This window comes from Homalodisca vitripennis, chromosome X, assembly GCF_021130785.1.
Source record: "Homalodisca vitripennis isolate AUS2020 chromosome X, UT_GWSS_2.1, whole genome shotgun sequence".
Classification (NCBI taxonomy): Eukaryota; Metazoa; Arthropoda; class Insecta; order Hemiptera; family Cicadellidae; genus Homalodisca; species Homalodisca vitripennis.
The window spans coordinates 140,079,105-140,106,362 of record NC_060215.1 but is presented as its reverse complement, the minus strand read 5'-3'; the positions used below and the strand labels follow the sequence as shown (position 1 = coordinate 140,106,362).

Here is a 27,258-nt window from a genome sequence, read left to right as displayed (position 1 = left end):
GGAAAGAGTTAGGCATTTGGGGTCGTTAACAATAAGGCATAAAGATGCTGAGGAAGAACAGAAAGTAGTGAATGAAGAGGCGGAACGTCGGATGTTAGCGTCATTTTTGCATGGTTTACCCGGTGAGGTAACGAGATTTAGATTTCCGGAAAACTGGGAGGAAGCAGTAAAGATAGCGACCATGGTAGAAGCGGAGGAAATGAGTAAGCCCGTAGTAGAGGATGCTATGGTATTTGCGGTACAGGGCTGGAACTGTAATAAGCCAGGACACGTTAAATCAGAGTGTAGGCAACCCGTGAGGAATAATTTTGGGCCGAGAGGAAGAGGCGCGTATATGGGTTATCAACCTAACCGAGGTAGAGGAAATGGTAGACCTCAGGAGTTTGGTAGAGGTCGCGGAGGTCGGTCTCAGAATACGTATAGGGGCCGTGGACAAATGTTGAGGGAATTGCAAGCGGAAATAGAGAGTAGGGGGCGTGGTCCAGTAGCCACAACACAATCAGAGCCAAATCAAAGGGGTAGTACGCAAAATTTGTTGTACCCGAAAACTGATGTTACGCCTAATTCCTTTAGGTTAGCCCAGGTAGAGTGTTTCAATTGTAGACGAATGGGACACTACGCGAGTGATTGCAGAATTCAAACGCGAAATTCTGGGGTGTTAACCTCCAGAGGTCCGTCGGTGTAAGCCACCCTGCTGAGGGACCTGAAATACACAAGGAATCTTTTGTACCTAGTGTTTATGTGGATGGTGATACTGACTTAACCATTCAAGCTGAAATTCAAGGTGTAGTGTTTACATTTTTTTTAGATTCAGGTGCTAAGATTTCATTGTTGAGAAAGGGGGCATATATGTGTGTGCCAACAGAGACCTGTGTGAAGGCGGTAGGAGTAACAGGGGAAAATATAATTATTTATGGAGAACAAACTGTGCTAGTGTGTTATAAAGGGGAATACTTTAAGGTTAATTTCTTTATTTGTGAAATGAACATTCCTTACGATGGAATTTTGGGAGTTGATGCGTTGAAGGTATTGGGTGTAATTTTGGATTTTAGTGGAGGACAGGAAGTCCTAAGGGTTGATACTATTCAGACTTTGAGCCCGTCGATAAAGGATCCTATTGACAGATGTGTGAGAGCAATGGAACCTATGAGCGTCGCGAACTCAAAGGAACCATTTAATGTTGTGGAAGAACAGGAAGGGAAACCAGTAGTTGGAGCTCATGTCTGGAAAGTGGTCATGCCTTGTGATATAGAAGTTCCGGAACTTAGTGAAATTTTGATAGCATGTGTGTTAAAGCCAACGGTGAAAGGTCAGAGATTTGTTAATGTAAATGAAGTGTATGTTGAGCCAATGTCTAATGAGTTACAAGTCAGTAGTAATGAAGTTGATGATATTTGTGTAGCTAGGGTTGTTAGCAAAGTGTTTAAGGATTCAGGTGTATAGTTAGTGCAGTGTAGACTTTTAAATCCCCATAGTTCGAGTGTGGTGTTGAAAAAGGGGAAATGGCTAGGTATTGCCGCAGAATTGTGTAAGGATGAAGATAATGTTATTTGTGTTGTGTTGAATCAAGAGTTGTTAGTAAAGAGTAATAAAAAGTTAAAAGCTCGGTTAAAGAGCAGAGTTGTAAAGTAATTGCGGATGGTTCCGTGGGTAAAGTAATGAAAAAGGAAGTATTTGTAGGCGGGGTAGCCTCTGGAAGTGTTAGTAATGAAAATGAAGGCGGGTTAGCCTTGTTGAGTAAAAGTAGTAAAAGTGTAGGCGGTGTAGCCTTAGGAAGTGATAGAAATGGTATTGTAGGCGGGATAGCCTTGGTGAATAAAAGTGTAGGCGGGTTAGCCTTGTTGAATAATGGTAGTAAAAGTGAAGACAGGGTAGCCTTGGTAAATAAAAGTGAAGGCGGGTTAGCCTTGTTGAATGACAGTAGTGAAAGTGAAGGCGGGATAGCCTTGGTAAACAAATGTGGAGGCGGGTTAGCCTTGGTAAATAGTGATGCAGGCGGGAAAGCCTGGCAAAGTAGTGATAGCGGCGGGGAAGCCGTGTGTTCGGAAATTAGTAAGGAAACGGGATTAACCTTGGGTAAATTAGCAGCCAGTGTAGTTAAAAGGGAGCATAATGAAGTGTGGTCACAGTTACAGGAGGAAACAGATAATACAGGAGAGGAAGTATGGGATAATATAGTAATGGGAACTAATTCGAGTAAAGAGATGGACGTATTGACCTTAATAGACAAGAAGTTAGCTCATTTGAGTGAAGAAGATAGGAATATTTTGAAACCCGTTTTGTTAGAGTATAAGTCTTTGTTTTATGATGGAAAGGGACCATTAGGATGTACTAGCTTGATTGAGCATAAGATTCCTACAGGGGATGCTGCGCCAATCAAAATGGCACCGTATAGGTTGCCAGAAGCATTAAAGGGGGTAGTTCAGGAGCAAGTTTCTGATTTGTTAGCTAGGGACATTATTGAACCGTCAGATTCTCCATGGAGTAGTCCTATAGTGTTGGTAAAGAAGAAAAGGAGTGTAGATGCGCCACCTGATCAGCCAACTCAGTATCGACTGTGTTGTGATTTTAGAGCACTAAATGCTCTGACGCGTAAGGACAGTTATCCTTTGCCATTAATACAGACCACTCTAGATTCGTTAGGAGGATGTAAGGTATTTTCTACTTTAGATTTGTTTGCTGGTTATATGCAGGTAAATGTGTCGAAAGAGGATCGTCCTAAAACCGCTTTTGTGTTACCAGACTCGTTATGGCAGTTCAAAAGGATGCCATTTGGGTTGACGTCTGCTCCGTTAACCTTCTCAAGGTTAATGGACAGTGTTCTAAGAGGATTGAAAGGAGCTGGAGTACTAGTATATTTAGATGATGTAATAATTGCTACAAGGTCAATGGTAGATCATGCACAGAGATTGCGGGAGGTTTTTGAAAGGTTAAAACAAGCAAATTTGGTAATGCAAACGGAAAAGTGTATGTTTGCTAGAGGGAGTGTAGAATTTTTAGGACATACTATTGGTGAATTCGGAGTAAAACCGGATGCTAAAAAGATTGATGCAGTACTTAAGTATCCGATTCCAGCTAAATTAAAGGATGTACGTAGTTTCTTGGGTCTTGTGAATTTTTATAGGAGATTCATTCCAAATTTCAGTGATAAAGCGAAACCACTTAGTAAGTTAACGCGTAAGGATGTAGATTTTGAATGGGGGGTTGAGCAACAGACAGCTTTTGAAACTTTAAAGCAGGCGTTAGTTACGGAACCTGTTTAGCAATATCCACAATTTGATCAACCATTTATTGTTACCAGTGATGCGTCTAAAACAGGAATTGGGGGTTTGTTATCTCAGAAAATTAATGGAGAGGAGCATCCGATTGCTTATTATTCTCGTGCATTAAATAAAGCTGAGCAAAATTACGGTGCTACAGAACGTGAACTATTAGCAGTGGTAAATTTAGTTAAGACTTGGAGACCATATTTATATGGGAGGAGATTTACTTTAGTCACGGATTGTGCTGCTTTGAAATGGATTTTCTCTTTGAGGGATCCATCATCAAGGTTATGCCGTTGGGGATTATTACTATCCGAGTTTGATTATGAAGTTGTACACAGGAAAGGATGTCAAAATTTACAAGCAGATAGCTTATCAAGGATACATGCGGTCTGTGATCCGTTGTGGTCGCGTGATCTAGTGCGTCAAACGCAAGAGCTAGACGAATTTTGTAGAAATAAAATAGAGGAGGTGAAGTCAAATTCAAAGTATTGTTTATAATAGACCAGGATGGATTGTTATATAAAAAGGCAGAAGATGGGCATAAGTTAGTTGTACCAAAAGGAATGGTTTTAGAAGTTTTGCGTAAGAGTCATGATGCTGTTTTTAGTGGTCATTTAGGAATACAAAAAACTGTTGAAAGTATTAAAAGTCGGTATTTTTGGCCAAACCTAGTAAAAGATACGGAAAATTATGTAAATAGTTGTCAATCTTGCGCTTTGAGGAAGCCAGGGAACAGGAAGACAGCTCCTATGGAGATCTTTGAACCTGTTCATAAACCCTTGGATTATGTAGCATTAGATATTGTTGGACCATTACCACCGACTAAATCAGGGAATAAGTACATTTTAACATTTATTGATCACCACTCTAGATGGATAGAAGCGGTGCCTTTAAAAGATCAAAGAGCAGAGACGGTAGCTCATGCTTTTGTCACTCAAGTAATTGTGCGGCATGGTGTGCCATTAAAATTACTTACTGACATGGGGACAAATTTTTTGAGTAGCTTGTTTAAAAATACTTGTAAATTGTTAGGAATTAAGAAACTTCAGAGAACACCGTTCAAACCATCTACTAATGGGTTGTTAGAAAGAAGACATTCGGTCATAGCTGCTATGTTATCGCATTATGTGGATAACCACAGTACTGATTGGGATAAGCATTTACCGTATGTTCTTATGGCGTTGAGGAATACAAAGAATGTAGCCACTCCTTTCTACCTAATGCATGGAAGGGAGATGAACGTACCAAGTGATGATGACTATAATTGTACATTGCAAACTGATTCACTGTGTGTAGATCTACCAGAGAAATTACAAGAGGCATTTAAATTAGCCACGGATTTGACTCAGAAGAGTCGTACGCGGAGTAAGCAGTATTATGATAAGAATACTAAGACTGTAGAATTTGAACCAGGTGATAAGGTTTATGTTTATCATGAGGCTTTGAAGCATGCGCCAGGGTAGAAATTTAGTAGATTTTGGTCGGGTCCACATGAAATAGTACGTAAAATATCCAGTGTAGTGTATGAAGTTCAATTGGTTATGAGAAAGGTTATTATTAATGTAAATAAGTTGAAGCCAGCTAGGGATGGATTAAGGGATGAAATTATAAAGAATTACGACCAAGTGGCAAAGTGGGTAGAGGAACAGTTATTCGCAGAGGACGAGGAGATAGGAGATGTGGTTGGTGAATCTGTGGTTTGTGGTGAACCGCAATCTGAGCGGGAAGCCGCAAATGCATTATTGTGGAGATCTAGGCCTATATTTGCAAAAGATAGGTTAGATGGATTGAATATTAAGAAATCTACATTTAGTGACATAGATGAATCTGGGACCAGTGTGTCTGACATAGAGGAGGTACTGTCACCTATGAGCGTGTGCTCAGAGTCAGTACCTAGTCCTTCAAGTGATAGTTCAGGTAATTTAACAATGATTGATGATCCCCGAGATTTGGATTGGAGGCCAGATGTTTCCGTTAGGTTACCGGTCATTCCAGAGATGGATGGGGCCGAGGAGGATCAATTGAATGTAGAACAAACGGGAAGGCATGGTTATAATACCAGGTCAAAAAGTAAAAGTTAATTCGATTAAGGTAAATAAATTCATGATGACAATTCCTTGTGTATTCAGCAGTTCCTTGGTAGGAGAGTGTAAAGATGAAAATATTTTCTTGGCTGTAGCAGTAAATCTGTGTATTGGGAAATTACTTGTATTATTAAGGATTAAGGGTTCTCAAGTGTAAATAGGAATAATAAATTATTGAGGAAAAATATGTAAATAATTGTAAAATTGGGTAAGCACGTAGCATAAAACGTTATATACTGAAGTGTTAATAGTTTACCATAATATGTCGTGAAACTATAATGGGTATCATCGAGCAGCGAAGTTTAGAGTGTATTTAGTAAAACTAACATTGGAATTAACACTCGCATGGTGTAGGGCTGAGCTTTACGTTGACGTCGTGTTAATAGGGACTATTTCTATATTGCAGGATTTACCGGAGGAGCAGTGTGTGCAGATGGGGGCCATGTGTTGGAGTGTATAGAGAGGCATTGTAGTCTGCTACCTACGGGGGTTTTATTTGTTAAGGAAAAGGACATAACGATTTCAGGGGATTATTGGACAGTAGCTAGCTCGTTGGACATTGAGTCTTACAATAACTTGGTCATAGCTCTCTCGAAACTTGTTCAGGATCTGGATATTAATTTATTGAAGCATAAACTTGACATACCAAAAGGTGAAATTCTTAGAGTAAGACAGGGGATAGCTCAATTAAGGAGCATGTTAAATCAAATAAATGTTCTTATGGAATTTAGGGAGCCAGTTAGTACCACGGATAACGGATCTCGTAAGAAAAGAGGGTTAATAGATTCAGTTGGAACAGGATTAAGGTATTTGTTTGGAACATTAGATGTAGATGACTTTAACGAATTGAATACAAAGATTAGTATTTTAGCCAAAGTGGACAAAGATATAGTTCACATGAATAAAAATCAGCTACCTGAAGGAATTACAAGATGGGTTGAGAGTCACACAAGGGGATGTTCAAACCATTGCTAAATTAATGAATAACAATTTTGATAAAATTGCAAAAGTTGTGGGAGAAGTTCGGGATAATATTATGGATTTAAATAGAACAATTGTATATCAGCATATGTTATATTCGGTAATAAGAAGTATGGAGTTTATTATTCAAAATATACATACAGAATTATTCAAAATTCAAGGGGCATTAGATGAGGTATCGCAAGGTCATATTAGTTCAGTACTGATATCACCTTTTAAATTAACGGAATTGGTACGTAGGTTACCTGAAGGTTATTCACTTTTAGCACCTATTGATATCAGCATGGTACATATATTCTATTCTATATGCAAAGGCTATGCAGTTGCATATAGTGACGGTATACGAATCATTTTTCAAGTTCCAATTAAGTCAGTAGACCGTCATTTTGTGTTGTACAAAATTTTAACATTTCCTGTTTACATGGAGACTATTGATAAGTATGTGAGCCTTGAGGGTGTGAGTGATTACTTGGCGGTGGCCAATGACCAACAGAGGTATGCAACGCTAACTGAGAGGGATTTGAAGAGCTGCACCAAAGGGAGGTTGGCGGTGTGTGATCCAGTCTTCCCTATTCGAGTACGGCGGGAGGAAAGCTGCGAAGCCTTGCTGTTCCAGGAGAGGGGACTCATTGTGCCGGAAGTGTGTCAACATCGTCTGCTGTCTGGACCTATACCAATGGAATTCCACCGAGTTCTTAATGGAGGATTTTGGGTTTATTCAGTGCCAAGCGAGTTGCTTATTACATTAGACTGTGTTAATGAAGTAAGGAAAACGACAATCACAATTTCTGGTGCTGGTATTTTGCCAGGTACATCGAACTGTTATATATATTCTAGTAAAGTAGTATTGTTTCCTTATTACAGAGGTTCCATGTCATATGGGAACTTAACGGACTCTTTATTGATACCGGAAGTGCCTTCATTATTATCGTCAAATGAGAAGCTAGTATTGGAACGTTATCATAACTCATCTGTTGTGAGTAGTGATTTAGTGACACTACATTAAATTATTAAAAATAGTTCAACAACAGGGGACAGCTTTGCAAACTTGAAAAAGGTATTACAGACAATTGACCTTGAAATTGTGCGAGTAAGACGTGGTGAAATGGACACTTTTGCCAGGATTCAGTCAGTGCTTGGACTAATTGCCTTAATCCTGTTAGTAGTGGGAGTTTGGCAGAGACAACGTGTGTGTGCATTATTCTGTTTGCTAGTCAGATGTTGCAGGCCAAAGGAAAGGAATACCCCTCCAGTAAGGTTGACCAGACTACGGTTGGACGAGCCAGACGAAGCAGTGGAGGAAGAGGAAGCAGTTCCGAGCTTGGAGCAGGAGATATAGCAGTCAGCAGCGACACAAGACAATGATGACCAGGCTGAGTGTACAACCTGGAGAGGACAACATCGCAGCGCAGGTGACAGGAACGACACAGTGTATCATAGTATTAAATGTGATCTATGGCATTATGCTAACTTGAGTGCATATAATGTTCATTATGATATTGTTAGTGTGTAAGTGTAGCATTTTTAATCGCTGTAACTTTATATTGGGGTAATGAACTTTTTAACAGGAGAAATGTTGTAAGTAGCGGTAGCGGTACTTATGATTATGAAAATAATATGGGTTTAGTTTAGGTTTGTAACCTTATAAATTTTAGGCAGCAATATGGTCGGCTTATTCTTTTGAATGATTCGCAAAGGAAGGTAGGTGGACGATTGACCTTGAAGGTTAGTAGACTGATCAATGTTGTGTTCATGACATAAATAAGTAATTGAAATATTTGGGATTTTGTGGTTAATGAGTAAGTCATCATAAAGGAAATTTGGATCTGGGTTAGTATGACCGCACAGTGTAATCGTATTGCTCTGTGGAATAAGCTTGGTGATTGTGGATCTTCCCTTGACCTTGGGTATACACATATAGTTTTGACCTTGGGTATATACTTATAGCCTTGGTAGACGTATAATTGGCAAGGTCTTGATCTACTTGGAGCCTACAATGCTGTTTCATGCAGCATGAGAGCCCATTCGTGCGTAGTTTGCAGCTCAGTTTCTGAAGGCTGATGTCTTGCCGGCAGGCGGGTTGCGTGCCTTTGATTGGGGAGCCTGAGGTCGTGACGTGCATGTGGGGTAAGCGGAGCAGCCTAAATTTATTTGATTTAGAGTCGGAAAACAGTATTGGAGTCGAGTTTTTGTTTAAAGAATGCATGACGGGTAATTGCTTACTATACATATATATTGATTAGCTGTAATGTGCATGAGTTATTAGTTTTGTCATTTATTACTTTATGTATTATTATATGGTATCGTATCTATTATGTATCTATTGGATTAGCATGAGAATATTATTTTACTTTATATACTTATTATATATATTATATTATTATATATTATACTTATGTTACAATAATTTATCTTGTTTACTGCCTTGCGTATTATAGGTTACTGGTGTTATTATTATTATTATTATTCTATTTCTCACAGGACTGGTAGACATGGGTTCGTTTGTACATATACATTGTTTATTATTACAAAATACTTACTTATGACTTTTGTAGTAAACTAACTTAGCCTTTGTTGATGTAACAATTAGAGCAACCAGGATTAAATATTATTGCTAGAATAAGAGATTTTTTTTTTTTTTTTTTTTTTTTTTTTTTCCTTCTGAGGGAAGAGGACACTTTGTCCCCGCACTTAGTCCTAAAAGGACCTTTGCGCCTCCCTTACTTTAATTTGTGCCCTCAAAAACCGAGGCTTTTGCAAAAACCAATCAGATTTAAGGGCTCCTGTTCTCTGATGTCCTTGGGGCTGAGGAGATATGCTCCCAAGTATCTTTTCCTAGTCTCTACGATGGCAGGACAATCCAACCAAATGTGCTCTGCTGACTCCTCCTCTTCTCCACAGAGTCTACATTCGCTGCTCCGACTAAGGCCCACCTTCAAAAGGTGCTTCCTCAGAGGGCCATGTCCTGTCAACATTCCTAATATCAGTCTTATATCCTCCTTATTCTGGTCTAGGAGAGCTGTCCACCCTTTTGCATAAGGAGAGATAAACATTTTGGATATTCTTAAACCCGAGGCTCTACTCCAATTCTTGTATCTTGTCCTCTTTTCCCAATCTTTAACCAGAGCTTTAATGTTGGAGAAGGATATTCCACAACCTGGCTCAGGCCCCACCAATGTGGATTCTGCTCCCTTTTTGGCGAGGATGTCCGCTTTTTCGTTCCCATGAATTCCTTCATGACCCGGCACCCAGCCGAGTGTTACTCTGTTGTTTGTTGCTAGCTCTGCTAGAGCATTCCTGCATTCCCAGACCGCTTTCGAATCAATCGAACAGGTATCCAGTGCCTTCAGTGCAGCCTGACTATCAGAGAGTATTAGGTATGATAATCCTTTTGTCCCCAACTGTGTGAGTCTTCTAGAACATGAATCTATTGCCATGACCTCCGCCTGAAAAACTGAGGCATGTCTTCCTAGGGGCACAGCCATGTCAACTCCAGGTCCATGTATTCCATATCCTGCCCTAGAGTCTAGGAGTGAACCATCGGTGTAAAACTTCAGGACTCCTTTTTTAGGGTAGGCCTCCCTTTTAATCCATTCCTCCCTACTTCCGATAGAGACCGTATATGGTTTTTCAAAGGAGTATTTCTTAACCATAGTATCAGATACTTTGGTTAGCATTTCAGCCTCAGGAAAATTTTCCAATATCTTCATGTGGCCTTCTAGGGAGATAGCATTTATTACCTTTGTTCCTAGTAGCTTCATTGCGCTCATCGCAGCTGTTCTCATCACCTCCTGGCCAAGAGGAGTATAACCCAGAACCGCTTCCATTGCTAGTGTTGGGCAGGAGCTCATTGCTCCCGTGATGCTTAAGCAAGCTAACCTCTGGAGACTCTGTAGCCTTCTTGCAGCTGTTGTTTGTTCGACCTTCGGCCACCACACTAGAGCAGCATATGTGACCATAGGTTTTACTATGGTTTCATAAATCCAATATATCATTTTGGGTTTAAGTCCCCATTTAAATCCAAAGAGTCTCTTACAGGCCTCTGCTTTTCTTAGGAGATCATCCACTACCATCGCCCACAGGAGGGGAGATAAGACTCCCCCCTGGGGGCAGCCTCTTTGGGCCGTGATCGCAGCCGATTCGTCCCCGTACTTGGCTTTCACCTGTCTGCTTTTTAGGAGGGCTACTATCCATTTGACTACGTCTGGGGAAACTCCAAAACGTTCCATCGCAGTCTTCATGGATTGATATGCTACTCGGTCGAAAGCTCCTTCAATGTCCATAAAGACGCTGACCAGGGCTTCCTTTTTTTCGAAGGTATTCTCCACCTCTCTCACTAAACTGTGGAGAGCAGTGGTGGTTGATTTTCCTTCTATATATGCGTGTTGTGTGGGACTAAGTGGGTGTTCCAGTAAAATTACGTCCCTTATGTGTCTATTTATTATTTTTTCCATAGTTTTCACCATGAAGGAGGTTAGGCTTATGGGTCTGTACGAACTGGGTTTTGTTGGATCCCTGTCATTTTTTCGCAAGAACACCACTAGTGCTATCCTCCAGTTCTTTGGTATATATCCTGGGGCGAAACTGCTTCTAAATAGAATGCTAAGGGTATTTAATAGAATATCCAGCCCCTCTTGAAGAAGGGCTGGAAAAACTCCATCCGCCCCAGGAGATTTAAATGGCTTGAACGATCTTATCGCCCATTTAATTCTTTCGTGTGTGAATAGTCTGTTAGACAACTGTCTGGCTTTTGCCACCTCCCGACTGGATCCCCCCCCATATAGAGAATAAGTATCCTCATTACGAGTTAGCTGACCCCCGGAAAGTGTGTCTCCAGAAGTAGTTCTAAGGTCTCCTTCCTGTTCATAGTTAGGTCTCCATTGTCCTTTACTAGGGTCCCCATAGGATTTGTATGCTCCGTTTGGAGAGTTTTTTGAAGCCTGGATGCCTCGGGAAGACTGTTAATATTTTTGCAGAAATTCCTCCAGGTTCTTCTTTTATTCGTTCTAAGTTCTTTTTTATATTCATTTTGGGCCTGTAGATAAGGGAGCCAATCGTCTGTCCTTTTTGCCCATTTTAATAATTTCCTCGTTTTGTTTCTTAATGTTTCCATACAGATAAACCTACACCATGCAAAGGGCGCAACTGACATCTTGGGAAGAAGGTTTATCTCAACAGGCCTGGATATCGCCCTAATCCAGGAGCCTTGGATCAATAGAGGTTGCATCAGAGGACTGACAACTCAGGTAGGTAATCTCATTTATGATTGAACAATTGAAAACCCAAAAACTAGTATTCTAACTTCAAAACTAATAACAGTCTTTCCGATTACAGATCTAATAACAAGAGATCTGGTGGCGGCTACAGTGAAGGTGGCTTCACTGCAAGGGGACAGAGAGGTTACCATAGCCTCAGCCTACTTCCCCAACCCGTCAACAAGCTGCCCACCGAAAGAAATAGAAAGACTATTGCAGAGCTGCAGAGACAGAGGCTCGGCCCTCATTCTCAGCTGCGACTGCAATGCTCACCATACGTATTGGGGAAGTACGAACACAAACAAGAGAGGTGAGGAACTTCTACAGTTTATGTTCAGCAATGATCTAGTGCTAGAGAATAGAGGGTCAAGCCCAACCTTTATAACTAGAAATAGGAAAGAAGTCCTAGACATAACCCTATCTACAGGACTCAAAAACATAAATATAGTAAGGTGGCACGTCTCCAAGGAGGCCTCACTATCGGACCACTGTCCAATTAGGTTCGACATAGAGGAGATAGGGGAAAGATACGTGACCCACAGGGTTCCTAAATCGACCAACTGGAGAGGTTACAGAGAGTCCCTGGCAGAAGAGTTGGAAGAAATAGGACCCTTTCAGAAAAATGAATTTGAATTAGAAAGGTCTGCACAAATAGTAGAGCAAGCTATAATAAAGGCCTACGAGAAAAACTGTCCTCCCAGGCAAAACCGGTTGAAGAGGGATGTGCCGTGGTGGACTGGGAGGTTGGAAAAAAAAAAAAAAAAAAAAAAAAAAAAAAAAAAAAAAAAAAAAATAGAATAAGAGATTAGGAAGCTTACTAATTTTGCTATATCGATAGTTAGTGTAGATGTTGATTTATAAATATAAAACATCTTAAGTATAAAATAGTTGTACTGATAGACTTGTAAGAATTTAAGTGTAACTGGTGAAGTCAGCTAAATTGGGGACGTTTACAGGCAGTATATTATGGCCGTTATCAATTTCTTATTGTTTAACTGTGGTGGCCGTGGGTAACCACAGTGGTGTGATACCGGAGCTATTGGTGGGAAGTTGCCTGAAATGCATCGATTGTGGTCGGTGTTGTGCGTGGCAGTTAGTCCCACACTGACTCGCAACTTGGTTAGAGCAGAGGTTTTCCCGTACCGGTAAAGCCATGCTATGTTGGGAGAGAAAATACCAATATTAGTAAAATATCAATCAAGCCAGTTCTAGTTTTCGAAAAATGACTTCTTCAACCTATTGTGATTTCTTTCGGTAGCCGGTTCTGGTTTTCCGAATTCTTCTACATGAATTTTATTATAAAGAAGAAATATTTTTATGTTGAACAGTACGGTTTTTGTTGTTAGCGTACGCTACACCTCACAATCATTTAAACAGACAAACAATTTTATAATTACAAAAAGAAGCATTATGTTACCTTAGTGTGGGATGATCACCGAAGTCTTCACCCTGGTAACTCGGTCTATAACTATGACCTTGGTATACGCCGGGGTGGTCGTCGAGGTATCAGTGATGGTCACTCGATACCGGAGACAATCGGATGGAATCAGTCTCGGACGACGTGTAAATAGTCGAGCGAACCACCTCCACGCACCACACATAGTCACATAATGGTATCAAGTAATACAGTAAATTGTAACAATGAGGCAAAACCGCAGGCATATCAAACGGAAATGGTTAAAGTAGCGATAACCACGCTCTCCCACTGAAATATCGAGTAAATTGTATAATAATATTTTACCGTGATTATTTTGTCTTGAGAAACAATTTATTAATTGAAATAATAATAAAAGAAAATTTGTATTCAAACGTTATTATAGGGAATTCAACTTATAGCTATATAACATACCAGTTACACATTGTAGTATAAGATATTAATTAATACTAATCAGAAATGTACTCAGCATTAAGAAAGGAAATATGTTTAGCCATATAGACTTAGATATATCTAACTTGTGTTTTCATATATAATTATTTAGCCAGTTATAATTAGATGTTAAGCTATAGCTGAGGCATCATAGCGTGACTTACAAGTAAAAAGTTTAGAAAAATCCGAAGTCCATTGGGTATAGTTGAATTTGAATATTAGTTTGGGATAAGTTAGACCGTTTATAAAGTGACATCAAACGAAATGGAGCGCTATCCGCAGGACAACGACTCCACACTAGCAATGTTACGGAACATGACACAAGCCCTAGTTGCTTACCTGTGTGGTAGAACCCTATGTGTTCACACCCTTAAGAAGGGGCGAGTGTTATGAATCATTCTACTCCAAATTGGAAGTCAGTTAGGAAAGTAGACAGATATCTGAGAGGCTTTTAGGACAGTGGCCCTCTTAACATTTCTTCCCAGGGTAGTAAAGAGCGTCTGGGAATGCAGACAGGATTATCTTGGATTAGGCATCAACTTAAAAACACTCATGTAGCCAAGATTCCCAGGGAGGACGACACCACATGAGGAAAGGTCACACGCAGCTTAAAATAACATTCCAAAAACCAGTGTCCGGGATGTCGGCTCACCACTAATGGCCCGGCTGTGGGAAACCAGTTCCGTTCTTGGAGGTCACACGTGTAGACCCAAAAATATCCACTGGCCAATCAGGGCTCAGAACCCCTGGGGTACGGCACGGAAGGGGAGGCTCCGTCTCCTCTGGAGAGGGAACCACCACCTCAGTATATAAACCCATTTTGCCATAGTTATTTTCATGATGTTGGACCAAAAAGTTTCTGTATCTTAAATTGTAATCTACATATAATAAAATTCTAAATTCTTCATAAAATAATGCCTCCTTAAATCAGTAAATTCACCTAAAGATTTAAATGACATTATGCTTAGCATTTCCATTTCCCTATTATAACACAAGGTTTTTGCTATCCTTACAATATTTTTTTAAGGGCCTATTATGTATTAAGGAGCTACATGGTACAAATTGGTTCCATAATAAAAGTAACCTTGCACCAAAGAAAAGTAAATAATTCTTTTTGTTGAAACTGGAAAATCTAAGCGTATTTTCTGACGTATAAATAAAATATATCTCAGCTTAATAGTGAGTACATCAATTTGTTTACTAAACTTCATATTATAGTCCAAATTTAAACCAAGATGTTTCAGATTGTTATTAAGAACAAGGTTTTGGAATTGACATTGGTTGGTACCCATTAAGCATTTGAGTTTATGACAATATAATAATAGTTCTCTACGAATATTAACATCGATTACAACTCTTGGGCTTCTAAATATAATTGCTTTAGTGTTTTTCCCATTAATTTTTATATCATTATTAAAAAGTATTTAACAACTAAATTTAAATCTTCCTGCAATACATCTATTGCACATTGACAAAAAGTTATGAGCCATATCAAGAATATTATCATCTGCTAATTGCAAGATTGAGCTATTACATTTCATACTAGCTAGATCATTTACATAGATGTTAAATAATATAGGTGATACTATGCTTCCCTGTAAAAGACCACTATTTTGAGTATAACTACCACTAATGTACTGTTCTATGACTACTGCTAGTTTTCTATATTCAAATTAATTTTAAAATAATGTTAACAATTGATTTCTTATTCCAATATCCTTCATCTTCTTTATTATAGTTTTATAATTAACTAGGTCAAAAGTCTTTGACAGGTCTGTTGCCACTGCCATAACAAATTGTTTCTCATGCAAAGCTTCATTTATATAATTTTTTAGAGTTTCCAGTAAATAAATTGTTGATTTCTTACTAATAAATCCGAATTAAGCTGGATTAATTATGTTATGTTTATCAAGATAGTTTTGAAGTTGTTCACAAAAATAGTGTTAAAATATTTTCATTATTTCTGATTTTAGTATTATTACGGCTTAACCTTTCTAGCTATACGAGGGGGTACCCAAAAAAAACCGGAATTGTATTGCTGGCAGCCGGCAGCGTGTAGTACACATTCCTGCCGCTAGGCGTGTGTCGCGCAACCATTGCAAGCTCAGTGACCCCAGTTCCGTTGTCCTAGTGCATTCTGTTCGTTCGTAGTGACTGTTTTCGCTAACCCTGTTTTGTTCTTGTTTCGTTTTTTGTCATGGCAAGTTTAAGTGAACAACGTGCAGCTGTGAAATTTTGTTTTTTACTTGGTAAAAATGCTGCAGAAACTATTTTAATGTTGAATACAGCTTACAAAGATGATGCTATGGGGAAAACTCAGGTCTACGAGTGGTTCGCTCGATTTAAAAATGGCGACATGTCGATTGAAGACAAACCTCGTTCTGGACGTCCATCAACCTCTCGAACGGACGAAAATGTTGAGAAAATTCGTGAACTTGTGCTCACCGCCCGTCGACAGACAATTGAGGAACTATCAAGAGTAGTGGGTTAACTTGGAGCTCAGTTCAGCGAAAAGTTTGCCAGAAAAGACCCGATTTGTGGCAGACTGGAGACTGGTTCTTCCACCACGACAACGCACCGGCACACACAGCCATCTCAGTTAGGCAGTTTTTAGCCAAAAACGGCATGGTTCCGCTGCCCCACGCACCTTACTTTCGCCTGACCTCGCTCCATGCGACTTTTTTTTATTTCCACACATGAAAAGAGGCTTGAAAGGTCAACGATTTGACAGCGTTGAAGAGGTTAAGAAAAAAACGAAGCTCGAGCTTGCAGCCATTTCTAAAGATGACTACAAAAAATGTTTTGATCAATGGAAATACCGTTGGGACAAATGTATTAGTTGTAATGGAGATTATTTTGAAGGAGATAAGGTTGTATTGTAAAAAATTTGATAATATATAATTTTTATAAAATAATTCCCTCGTACGAACTATATTGACTCTGGTACCCCTTGTAGAGCATTGGAGTCTGACCGTTCTGCTCTGAAAGGCGATGATCTGTGAATTCCTTTTTCCTGATTTCATTTCTTTTCAGCAGCTTAACGATGATGTCCCCAACGTCTTCCCTCTCCGTCTGTGGTATACTTGTGATGACATTTTTTACTCCTTTTGTAATTTTTTTTCACATTCCAAGGAAGTCCTTAGGTCATCGATTTCTCCCTGCATAGAAACTGTATTCTCTTCTAACTTTCTTAAATTCTCAAAAATGTCTTTGAATTTTTGTTCAAACTCTGCAATCACCACCATGACTCTATCAACCCTTGTTGACCCGTAATAATCTTCTCTTGTTTTCCAAACATCTTCACAATTAATTTCTTGAGAGCAAGAAGTGCAGGATTCTCAGAGCCCTCCTCACCTAGACCTAGGCCCGTTATACGAGTTTTACTTGATCTACATTTCTCACATTTCCATCCCTGCTTCTCCCTTGCTGTCTTAGCTTTCCATGTGGTCTTCGATATCCCAGCACATCGAAAACGAATATCACTCTTACACTTTCCATACGCTGCAAAGTCAGCATTGTCCCTGGATAGCTCAATTAAATACTTGGAGCAAGACGTTATGGTAAATTCAAACATACGTTTGTGAAAAATCTCTTAGATACGGCTTACAGATTGTTCCAATAGTTGAATAATACTTATTTAACCTGGTTTTATGTCTGTTTTATTTGAGTACCTAACTTCAAATTGAATGACCAACAGGATTTATCTTCTATACAATTTTAACAACAGTTTACAACATGTTGCTATTAACCCTCTCCCGTTCATAATAACAGGAAGCATGGGTTACAGAATGTTGTTGCACACTGTTTGCAGGTCCAGTAACTTCTTATTGCCTTACCAGAATCAGTTTTTCACCCATTTTCTCGACAAACAACGCAAACTGTGTTGTAAGCTTTTTCTCAAGTTTATAAGGGATTTTTGGAGACACCAAATTTTGTTTCCTTCTTAATCTCTGTGGAGAACTAAAGTCCCCTATCAGTTGTTGTACAAGTTGTTTTCTAAATTCAAGTTGTGTATTGCCATGTTTGTTTACAGTGGGTAAGTTGAACAGTTTGAATATTGTAAAAGAGTTTACTATGGCAGTATTTATAATAAAGTGATATATATACTTCCACCACTTTTTTTGCCTACCAAAACTATAATAATAACTGCCTGCGATACTGGTCTGACCTGTCCACTCCTCCCATATGTTTTGTGTATTGGCTCACGACCTGAGGACAGTCAACTTTTATAGTTACCTTTTCCTGCTTTTCTGTCTATTTGTAATATTATGTTAGGGTTAGCATTTGTTGAAAAAATTAAACAACTCTGTTGTCGTGCCACACGGTCGCCACAACCCTACCACTTTGTCTAGATAAACATTCACCCCGTTTTAGTTTAAGTGATTTTGGTTTTTTGAACTCAACCGGCCATCCAAATCGATTTACTCGTACAGTTCCATATGAGTAAGTGTCATTTTCTAAAAGCACATTACACAAATTAAGTGATGAAAAATAGTTGTCAAAATAGACGTGATGGTTATGCCCGAAAAATGGTTCTACTACGTCCATAACAACTTGTTCCCCAAGTAATAGTCCATTATTTCTTTCTTCCTTCTTACCCAAATATACTTTTCCAAACAAAAAATAGCTGGTCCTGCTACAAGCAGATACCTAAATTTTTATTCCCCATTTTGCAGGTGAAAAGAATGAATTTTGGTTATAGAACCGTGAAATAATATTTTAGAGGCTCGACTAAGAAGGACCACTTCACACTAGGCAGTGAAGACGCCGAACACACTGATTTTAACAAGAGTTCACTAGGTTACACATAATGAGTTTATGAACAGTGCATATTCAAATAAAGTGTATAAATAAACAGTTACCTTTATTTTCATGAGAGGTACCTAACCGTAGTCTGCTGTTGTTGAGGGCCAGGTTGTGATCAGTAAGTGTTGGAAATAGGCTGCTGTCTTGTAGGCAGGCCGTGAAGACGGAAGATGTCCTTCACGGATTCACTCACGCACAATACGACCGCAAACGAATAGTTCATAACACTGTGGCCAGTCCTGTAGAGCACGGTAGACGCGGGTGTCCGGGAGCAGAGACGTTCTGGTAGAGATTGCCAATCCAGAGCACTGACTTTAATGTTAATGTAAATGTACAACAAATAGAATAAACTAATATTTAAATGAGAGAGTAACACATGGGGAGAGAGTAAGTATGGTAAGCAGTGGCTAGAGAGTACATAAGTGCCCCAGGCGGGATCGAGAGTATAATGAGCAAACGTGCCTACGCTTGCAAGGTGGGCAATTGATAAGTCAACCGTTGTGATTGGTTGGTGAGTTTACAGTAAACAGCTTGATTCGGGAAACAATGGTTCATTGGTCTGTCACTGTACGTGAATATTTTAATCCAGTAAGGAATGGTATTGTAGGCACTAGGCCGCAGAAAGAGATATGGAATTAATGTAGTATATACAGTTTAGTAAATAAAGGCAAATATAGAGTATAAGTTGCACAAAAAATATATACATAATTATTATTCAATAAAAGTAGCCTTTTCATATTAGGCAATAAAAAACAAGTTATTTAATGCAATAAATACTTAACATACCGGCCGCCTTGAATCACCTTGGGATTCAATGAGAGAAAGAGCAACATAGGCTCAAATTACAAAGGTTATAGGCGGTGGTAGAGAGACAGTTAATTAATTGTAGAGGTGAGGTAAGAGAAAACACCTTCACTGCTGGACGAGTGAGAGTTCCACTTGAGGTCTTGAGATGTACCACTCGAACTGTACCATCTTGTCCTGGAGTGACATCAGTGACCCGTGCAAGGGGCCATGAGAGAGCGGGAGTATCCTGATGCACCAGGACGAGGTCTCCAGGTTGGAGGTTGCGGGAAGGAGTGCTCCACTTGAGGCGCTGCTGAAGAGTCTGGAGATATTCTCGCTGCCAACGCTTCCAGATACGTTGGTGCAGCGCTTGAACCAGATGCCAGTTGAGAAAGGTGGTTCGTGGGTATGTCCATCAAGTTCTCTCTTCAGGCACGGAAACCAGAGGAGAGCCGATCAAGAAGTGTCCAGCGTCAGTGGGAGAAGGTCGTTGGGATCACTGGAAAGAGCGAGGTGAGCGGGCGAGAGTTTGAGCATCGCTTCAACCTGACTTGTGAGCGTCATGAATTGAGACAAAGTTAGTATGTGGAGTCCCATGACACGTTTTAGATGGTGTTTAGCACTCTTGATGGCACTTTCCCAAATTCCACCTTGATGGTGAGCAGCAGGAGGGTTGAAGTGGAATCGAATTGAACGTCAGCAGCAAAGTCTTGGACTTTGCGCTGGTCAGCCGTGAGGATTTTTGTGTAGGGCATTTTTAGCACCTACGAAGTTCGTGCCACAGTCACTATAAAGGTCTGTGCACAGGCCACGACGAGAAACGAAGCGAGTGAGAGCACCAAGGAAAGCTTCGGTGGACAGGTCCGTCACCACCTCAATGTGAACGGCCTTCGTAACCATACAAACAAAAATACAAATATAGGCCTTAATAATGCGGGACAGAGCGTAAATTATGGACCTTGAGCGAAAAGGGGCCACCATAGTCCATGTCCGGTGGAGAGAAAAGCTCGGCTGGAGTAATGCGAGCTTTGGGGAGGTCGCCCATGAGAGGGGCGTTATTTTTAGGCCGATTCCTTAAAACATGTGAGGCATCTAAAAATGCGAGATCTTACCACGCTGCGTGCAGAGAGGATCCAGACTTGCTGGGAGAGCAGAGAGAGAGTAAGCTGCGCGCCAGCGTGGAGATGTTTGACATGGACATGGTCCAATGAGGAGGTCCACGACAGGGTGCTTCTGGGCAGGATGCACGGGTGAGACACGTTCGGCGGGAGGTCAGCGTGGCGCAGTCTGCCGCCGACGCGGAGAAGTCCATCCGGACCCTGGAATGGGGCCGAGGCGTTGAAGTCTGGTAGAACACGTCTTTCGGTCCCGCAAGTAGAGCTAGATCTTCAGTGAAAGCTTCCTCTTGCACGGTCTTGAAAATTCGCAGCTGGGCGGAGTCCCGTTCTGTCTTGGAGAGAGGTCCGAAGTGGCGTTTTGGTGAAACGACAGTTGTGGATAAAACGTAAGACGTAGGCCATCACGTGCAGCAATTTCCTCCAGGAAGAGTACTGGATGAGGAGGTCCCACGTAGGCGGGTGCTGTGGCCAAGGCAATGACAGGAGTGGAATGCTTCAGCTCCCCTAGCTCCTCCAGAGAGACCGAGTCCAGGCTGGAATCAGTATCTGGCCAGGCCGAGGAGGGGAGACGCAACCAGTCGGGTCCATGCCACCAAAGGGGATGATCCACCAATTGAGAGGGAAGGATCCCACGGGAGGCGCAGTCAGCAGGATTGGAAAGCACTGGGTATGTAGCGCCAGCACTCCACAGCCACAAGCTCTTGAGTTTGCGCCACACGATTAGCCACATAGGTTTTGAGGCGATAAGAAGGTGTTTTGATCCACGCGAGGGTCACAGTAGAGTCGCACCAGCAAACAATAGAACCAAACTTGCGGGTGGGAGCTAATTGAGTAACACAATATTTCACAAGTTGGGCCAGGAGATGAGCTGCGCATAGCTCCAGTCGGGGCAGCGTCACTCTTTTGAGAGGAGCGACGCGAGTTTTAGCCATAACTTGGCTTACGTGCACCGTGTCATTGGAGGTAGAGCGGATGTAGACTACAGCAGCATAGCCTAGTTCTGAGGCGTCAGAGAAACCGTGCAAGTCCCAGTGAGTAGCAGCAGAGTAGGGGATAGCACGAGGAATTGTAATAGTAGCAACGTGCTTAAGTTCAAATAAAAATGCGTGCCATTTTTTTGTATATTTCTGGAGGGAGCGGATCATCCCAATCTATGCCAGATATCCATATGAGTTGCATAATATTTTTTGCGAGCATTATACAAGGCGCCAAAAAACCACAGGGGTCATAGACTTGAGAAATGAGACTTAACACTTTACGCTTAGTGGGGTTTTCACAAGAAAAATTAGTTAAACGTAAAAGTGTCAGTCAGAGGGGTCCATTTTAGGCCCAAAATAGAGAAATGAGGCTCCTGAGAGGGTTGCAGAAAAACTGGGATTTCCCGATGATCTTCAGGAAGGTGTGCAGAAGTCTCGGAGAGTTCGAGACCCACTTCCGGAGCTCAAAGCCACCGAGCCGAAGGAGTTTGATGAGTTGATCTTGAAGTTCAGCGGCGAGTTCTTCAGTCTCAGCTCCGCAGATCAGGTCGTCGACGTAGCTCTGGTGCTTGAGAATCTCAGCAGCATGGGGTAGCGGTGACCTTCGTCTTCTGCCAATTGATGTAGCGTTTTGATGGCCAAGTAGGGTGAACAGTTTCAGGCCGTAGGTAACTGTCGTGAGCTTGAACGTGGACATCAAGTCGGTGGGGTGATCACGCCATAAGATCAGTTGGAAATGTTGATCGTCAGGATGCACCTTGATTTGGCGGTACATCTGTCTGATGTCACAAGAGAACACTACGTTCTGAAGGCGGAAGCGCAGAAGAATGTCACAAATATTATTTTGCAGTTTAGGTCCGGTCAACAGAGTGTCGTTGAGAGAGAGTCCGGAACTGGTTTTGGCACTGGCGTCAAAAACGACGCGTAGTTTGGTGGTGCTACTTTGTGCCTTAAAAACACCGTGGTGTGGCAGAAAGTAGTGGGGAGTGCTTAAGTCAGGAGTAGGGCAGCCCTGCATATGGCCTAGAGAGAGATATTCATGTATAAAATCAGAATATAAATTATAATACTCCACATTAGTGGGAGCGTGGAGCTTGCGCTCGAGTGAATAGAGTCTACTTTCAGCATGAACTTTGGAACTTCCCAGATGAAGTACTGGTGTCCTTGAAAGGGAGGCGGACCATATATCGACCCCTCACGGTCCCTGGAGTGCGTGGTAGAAAAATATTCATCGCATTGAGTTTCCTCTGCAGACCTTTTACTGGGAGCAGACAGTTCCTCTTGTGTCCAGAAACGCTGCAGAGAGGCGTGGAGGTCCACCTCAGCAGTCGAGAGAAGAGAGACAGCCATAGTAGAGACAGACTGCGTCAGTGGTGTGCAGGGAGCCGTCCCATCAGCACGAAACCAAAACAGGTTGCCCAGGGCGTGAGGTAAATTGAGACCAAGAGAGTAGGTCTCGTGAGTAAGAATATGTGGAAATAGCGCTCCACCAATAAGCACGTCAATGCCAACCAGGGAGGTGGAAGGTTGGATCAGCCAGTGTAATATTTTTAACCTTATTCATGACCTCCTGAGATATTTGCACTCGTGGGAGATCTACAGTGATTTGTGGCAATGTGTTGGAACGAGTGCGGGGCGGCAACTGGGTGGCCAGCAAAGGAGTTTCCACGCCCAGAGTTAAAAAATCCGCGTGTGTGAGCAGAGGTTTGAGAAAGGCCGGGCGACATTAATAGTGGCCGGACGGCGCTGTGTACCCAACAGTTGGGAGGCTTTCTCGCTAATAAAATTTAGTCATGCTTCCTGAATCAATTAAGGCACGAAAGACATAAGCTTGTCCGTTAGAGGCAGTGAGCTTGACAAGAGAAGTACCCAGAAGAACCGTGGTACTAGGGGTGAGGTCTCGATGCAGTGGTGCCATGAGCGTGTAGTGTGGTGTGTTCGGCCGGGCTAGGAGGTGAGAGCGCTGTGGTCGCAGGCGAGGGGCGGACAGCAGGTGTAGGTGTTGCACTGCTCTGTGCAGGCCGGCCGCCGTCACGGCCGTTCTCCACAACGGGACGAACGCGGTCCGATGGCCGATCAGTGAAGTGTAGCAAGGTATGATGACGACCACGACATGTTCGACACGTGAATTTAGACTGACATTCACTTAATCTGTGCGTCCCCAAACAAGAAGAACAGCGGTTGTGCTGTTTAATAATCCCGTGCCGTTCTTGAGGTGTCTTTTGGCCGAAGCTGGGACAGCCATAAATTTTATGACCGCTCTGATGGCAATAAAAAACATGATGGGCCTTATAATAAAAATACTTAACAGCAGGTATTTTGGGCATATATACTTCAAACAAAATCGGCCCTTAAAACCAATCATAGCCTCATCAACAATTAGAGAGGACATGATGCAGCGGGTAAGGGAGCCTATAAACACAATCAGTAGAGAAGAGATAGTGAGAGCTGTAGATAGCTTCACCTCAAGGATTGAACTCTGTCTGGAAAACAATGGGTTGCAGTTTGAGCACCGGTTTTAACTCTTCATGAGGTCAGTTACTAGGTTATTGTTGGTTTTAGTTTGATAATTGATAATTGTCATATTGATAATTTACCATGATGCTGCTGTAATGTGGTAGATTTGTTTTCAAAACCAGTTTGAAGTGTTTTTTTTTTTTAATAATGACAGGAATCTCCTTCCTTCCATGGCACTCACATCAATGATGAAATAACAACAGGTTTTCTCCTATACATTTTGTGTAATTTAAGTGTAAAACTTTTTATAATTCAAAATGTAGTAATTTAATAACTGGGTAATTTTCCTGTTTCATGAGAGAACTCAGCACTTATCGTAAGACATTGTAGTTTACAGTGTTCCAATACCTTTTTAAATTTTAAAAGACTCTCTTAAAAATTGGGTACAGTATTTTTTTTTCAATCATAAACATAAGAGACAAGTTTACTGTTGGAACTTTTTTTACTTGCACATTGCACTGACTTTTATAATAAATACATTGAGTAAAATTATTAAAAAATTATTTTTGTACTACAGTTTTGAGATAGAGATGGAGATAGAGATCTCAACCATTGAGATAGAGACATAACCATTGGAGATAGAGACAAACTTTAAATGTAGAAAATGTTTATTTTTTAAAGACCTTTCTAATTATCTACAACACAACGTAGGTTGCCATTTGATTTTTTTTTTAGATTGGGGCTGTTAAGTATTTCAAAATTCGATGTATTTTTAAAATGTGTAAATATTGGGGTAGGATGGCATTTGATAATATTCTTGGATGAGCCGTCTCATCATTAGTTTTGAATAAAAATATCGTCTCTCTACATTTGTGCAGGTAGTTTTTACCCACAAACCCCTGATTTTTTAACGTTTTGATGTATCCTGTACACAAGCGGCAAGATAGGTTCAAACTTTTTGCATCAAAATAATCAGTGAAGAAATACCTTTAAAATGAGGTATAACTCAACATACCTTTACATTCAAAAATTTTCCAAAAACCACCCCTACCCCACAAAAAACTACCCTTTTAGGGAGTTTTTAGAGATTTCAAAATAATTTCTCCAAATTCTTTGGGGTGGAATTAGGGGGGTTTAAGTTGTTACGAATAATCTACCTCGTTTGGTTTGACCGGTATACGTACTGTACGGGTGGTCTGCCTCACCCTGTATATTACTCATATTAGAATGGTTTGTTTGTTATGTTGATTGTCGGCTGATGTCTATAGCTGAGCTAAAATTTCCTCCAGGAGGTCTATATGCTCCTAAAATGCAATAGAATGTGATAAAATAATTCATGTACTTTATTTCTAAACATCAAGTACAGAGAATTGTGTCAAGTATGTTGAAATTATACAATTCAATAAATTGCAAGAATATACATTGTTATCATTTTGTCTTCTTTTATTTAAGTCCACTGTCATTTGTGTACAAACGCTTTGATTGAGTAAATTGGGGTAGTTGTCAACCAGGAGTTCAATCTGTGCTGCAGCGCTTCACCTAGCAGTAGCTTGAAGTCAGCTGGGGCATAGTTGTAGAGTTTAGCCCTGATGAATGATGGGTATTTTCATAAAGAGCTGTTCTGTGTTTTGCAAAAAGAATTTTTAATAAGTGTTTAGTGTCATAATTATGAAATCTTGTGTCTTTTGGGAGTGCTAATATAGTTTATGTACAAGTTATTTATAGTTACAATATTCATGTTCTAAATCATTATTAATTTTGACTCGAGATTTAAATTTTTGTAGAATAATATGGTGGAAATAACATATAAATGAAGTGTCACTTTCCCTCCCCCAAACAAACATCTGTAAATTTATTGTAAGTACAATTTTAGTAACTTTATAATGAGTAGCTTTCAATAATACATCTATACTATCTTCAGTTCTTATCTTCAGTTCTCTGTTCACATCGCTTATCAGTTCTCCGGTCTAAGGCTAAGTAGTTTGTTTTAGCCTGCCACCTGGCTGTCCTTACTTGTTTGCAAGTTATTCTTTTGAGATTATGTGCTTATTGAAATCAGTTATAGCTGTGTACAAATATTTCAATTGTTTTATTCTTCAGTAGATTTATAATTGTGTTAATCCTGCTAACATATTACTACGAAAACATGGTTGAAAAGTTCAATTAAGTGTTGTGAGGATATCAGCACAACTACTAAGGATGGTATAAAGTGTTCAGACTGTACTACTGTATGTCATCTCAAGTGTGTAGGGGTTGTGACGCGCAACAAGAAATGGAAGTGTGAAAGTTGTGCGGTTGAGTGTGCATCTAACAGCAGCAAGACAAGCCAGTCCAGGACTGCCAGTTCAACTATACTGGACGCTATAGCGGCTTTCAGGAAGGAAAATAACAACAGGTGGGACAGTAACAATATTAAGTTAGACAAAGTGCAAGCAGAGGTTAAAAGTGTCAAATCAGACTTGAAAAGTGTCAAATCAGACTTAAGCTTTTAAAAGCTGAATTTTAAGAAGTCAAGGCTCAGTGTAGAGAAGCTGGTGAAAATGTTGACACTCAAAGAAGAGAGAACAAAAAACTGACTGAAGAGCTTGCTACCGTGAAGCAACAAGTGCTTGACTATACTAGGAAGAATAATCTTTTGATCTCTGGTGTGCCAGTGACACCTAGGGAAAGTGTGTATGACATTCTGGGTAGTATCACACAAGTACTTTATGTGAGCTGCAGGGGCGTGGACATCCTACTGCACATCGACTCCAGGGCAGGAAAGTGGACCGAGGACCAGTTGCATAAACAATATGCTTAGATCTTTATCTAAGCCTTGGATTTATTATTATTGCAAATAACCACTAAGTGTTTAAAAAAAAAGAAACCCTTATTAAAGTATACTGTTATTTAAATCTACATAAGTATGAGTGTGTGTTTAAATGATCCAAAACTAAAACTTTGGAGCTTAGAATTTCAATTTTGTTGTTGAAAATGTAGTTACATAGTACTACTTACATAGTTACTACCTGACTTAGTAGGTTTTTTTTTTAATTATGTCATAAGTAAAAAATTAGACCAGCAATAGACTGAACATTATGGAAACAAGCTAAAATGTTTACTTACATTAAGGCATAATTGTTGAATTAAAAATGCTAGTTTGTTTTAACATAAGATCTTCTAAATATATTCTATTGTGACTATTTTTACAGAATGTATAAATAGCTCTAATCTCAGCTTTTAATCATAATTTGTCGTCATTTCATTTCATAAATTTAGATTTAGATATTATTTATACCATTTTAGAGGGTAGTTAATTTGTTTATATAAAATGAATATTAACAAGTGTTTTTCATTAATGATATCTTGTTTACTGTGCAGAATGATGCTCAAGCTACATAATAGCTAGTACAGATTACAACCCAGTAATGTTAGGCGTTGTTTGTAAACATAGTTATTGTTAGCAGTTTACTGTGCAGAATGATGCTCAAGCTACATAATAGCTAGTACAGATTACAACCCAGTAATGTTAGGCGTTGTTTGTAAACATAGTTATTGTTAGCAGTTTACTGTGCAGAATGATGCTCAAGCTACATAATAGCTAGTACAGATTACAACCCAGTAATGTTAGGCGTTGTTTGTAAACATAGTTATTGTTAGCAGTTTCCTGTGCAGAATGATG

The 27,258-nt window shown here is 40.3% G+C and overlaps 1 protein-coding gene across 6 annotated transcripts in view; it reads left to right on the top strand.

Moving 5' to 3' along the window:
- Nucleotides 1-11,834: 11,834 nt before the first annotated feature.
- Nucleotides 11,835-27,258, top strand: part of LOC124369917 — a 73,077-nt gene continuing 57,653 nt past the window's right edge. The window contains exons 1-2 of one of the 6 annotated variants that reach the window (XM_046828098.1): nucleotides 11,835-11,896; nucleotides 23,455-23,673. The gene's annotated coding sequence lies outside the window, so the exon portion shown is untranslated. Of the gene's footprint in view, nucleotides 11,897-16,310; nucleotides 18,130-23,454; nucleotides 23,674-27,258 lie in introns of those variants that run through there. The other 5 variants (XM_046828101.1, XM_046828100.1, XM_046828102.1 and 2 more) reach the window with 5 other exon arrangements.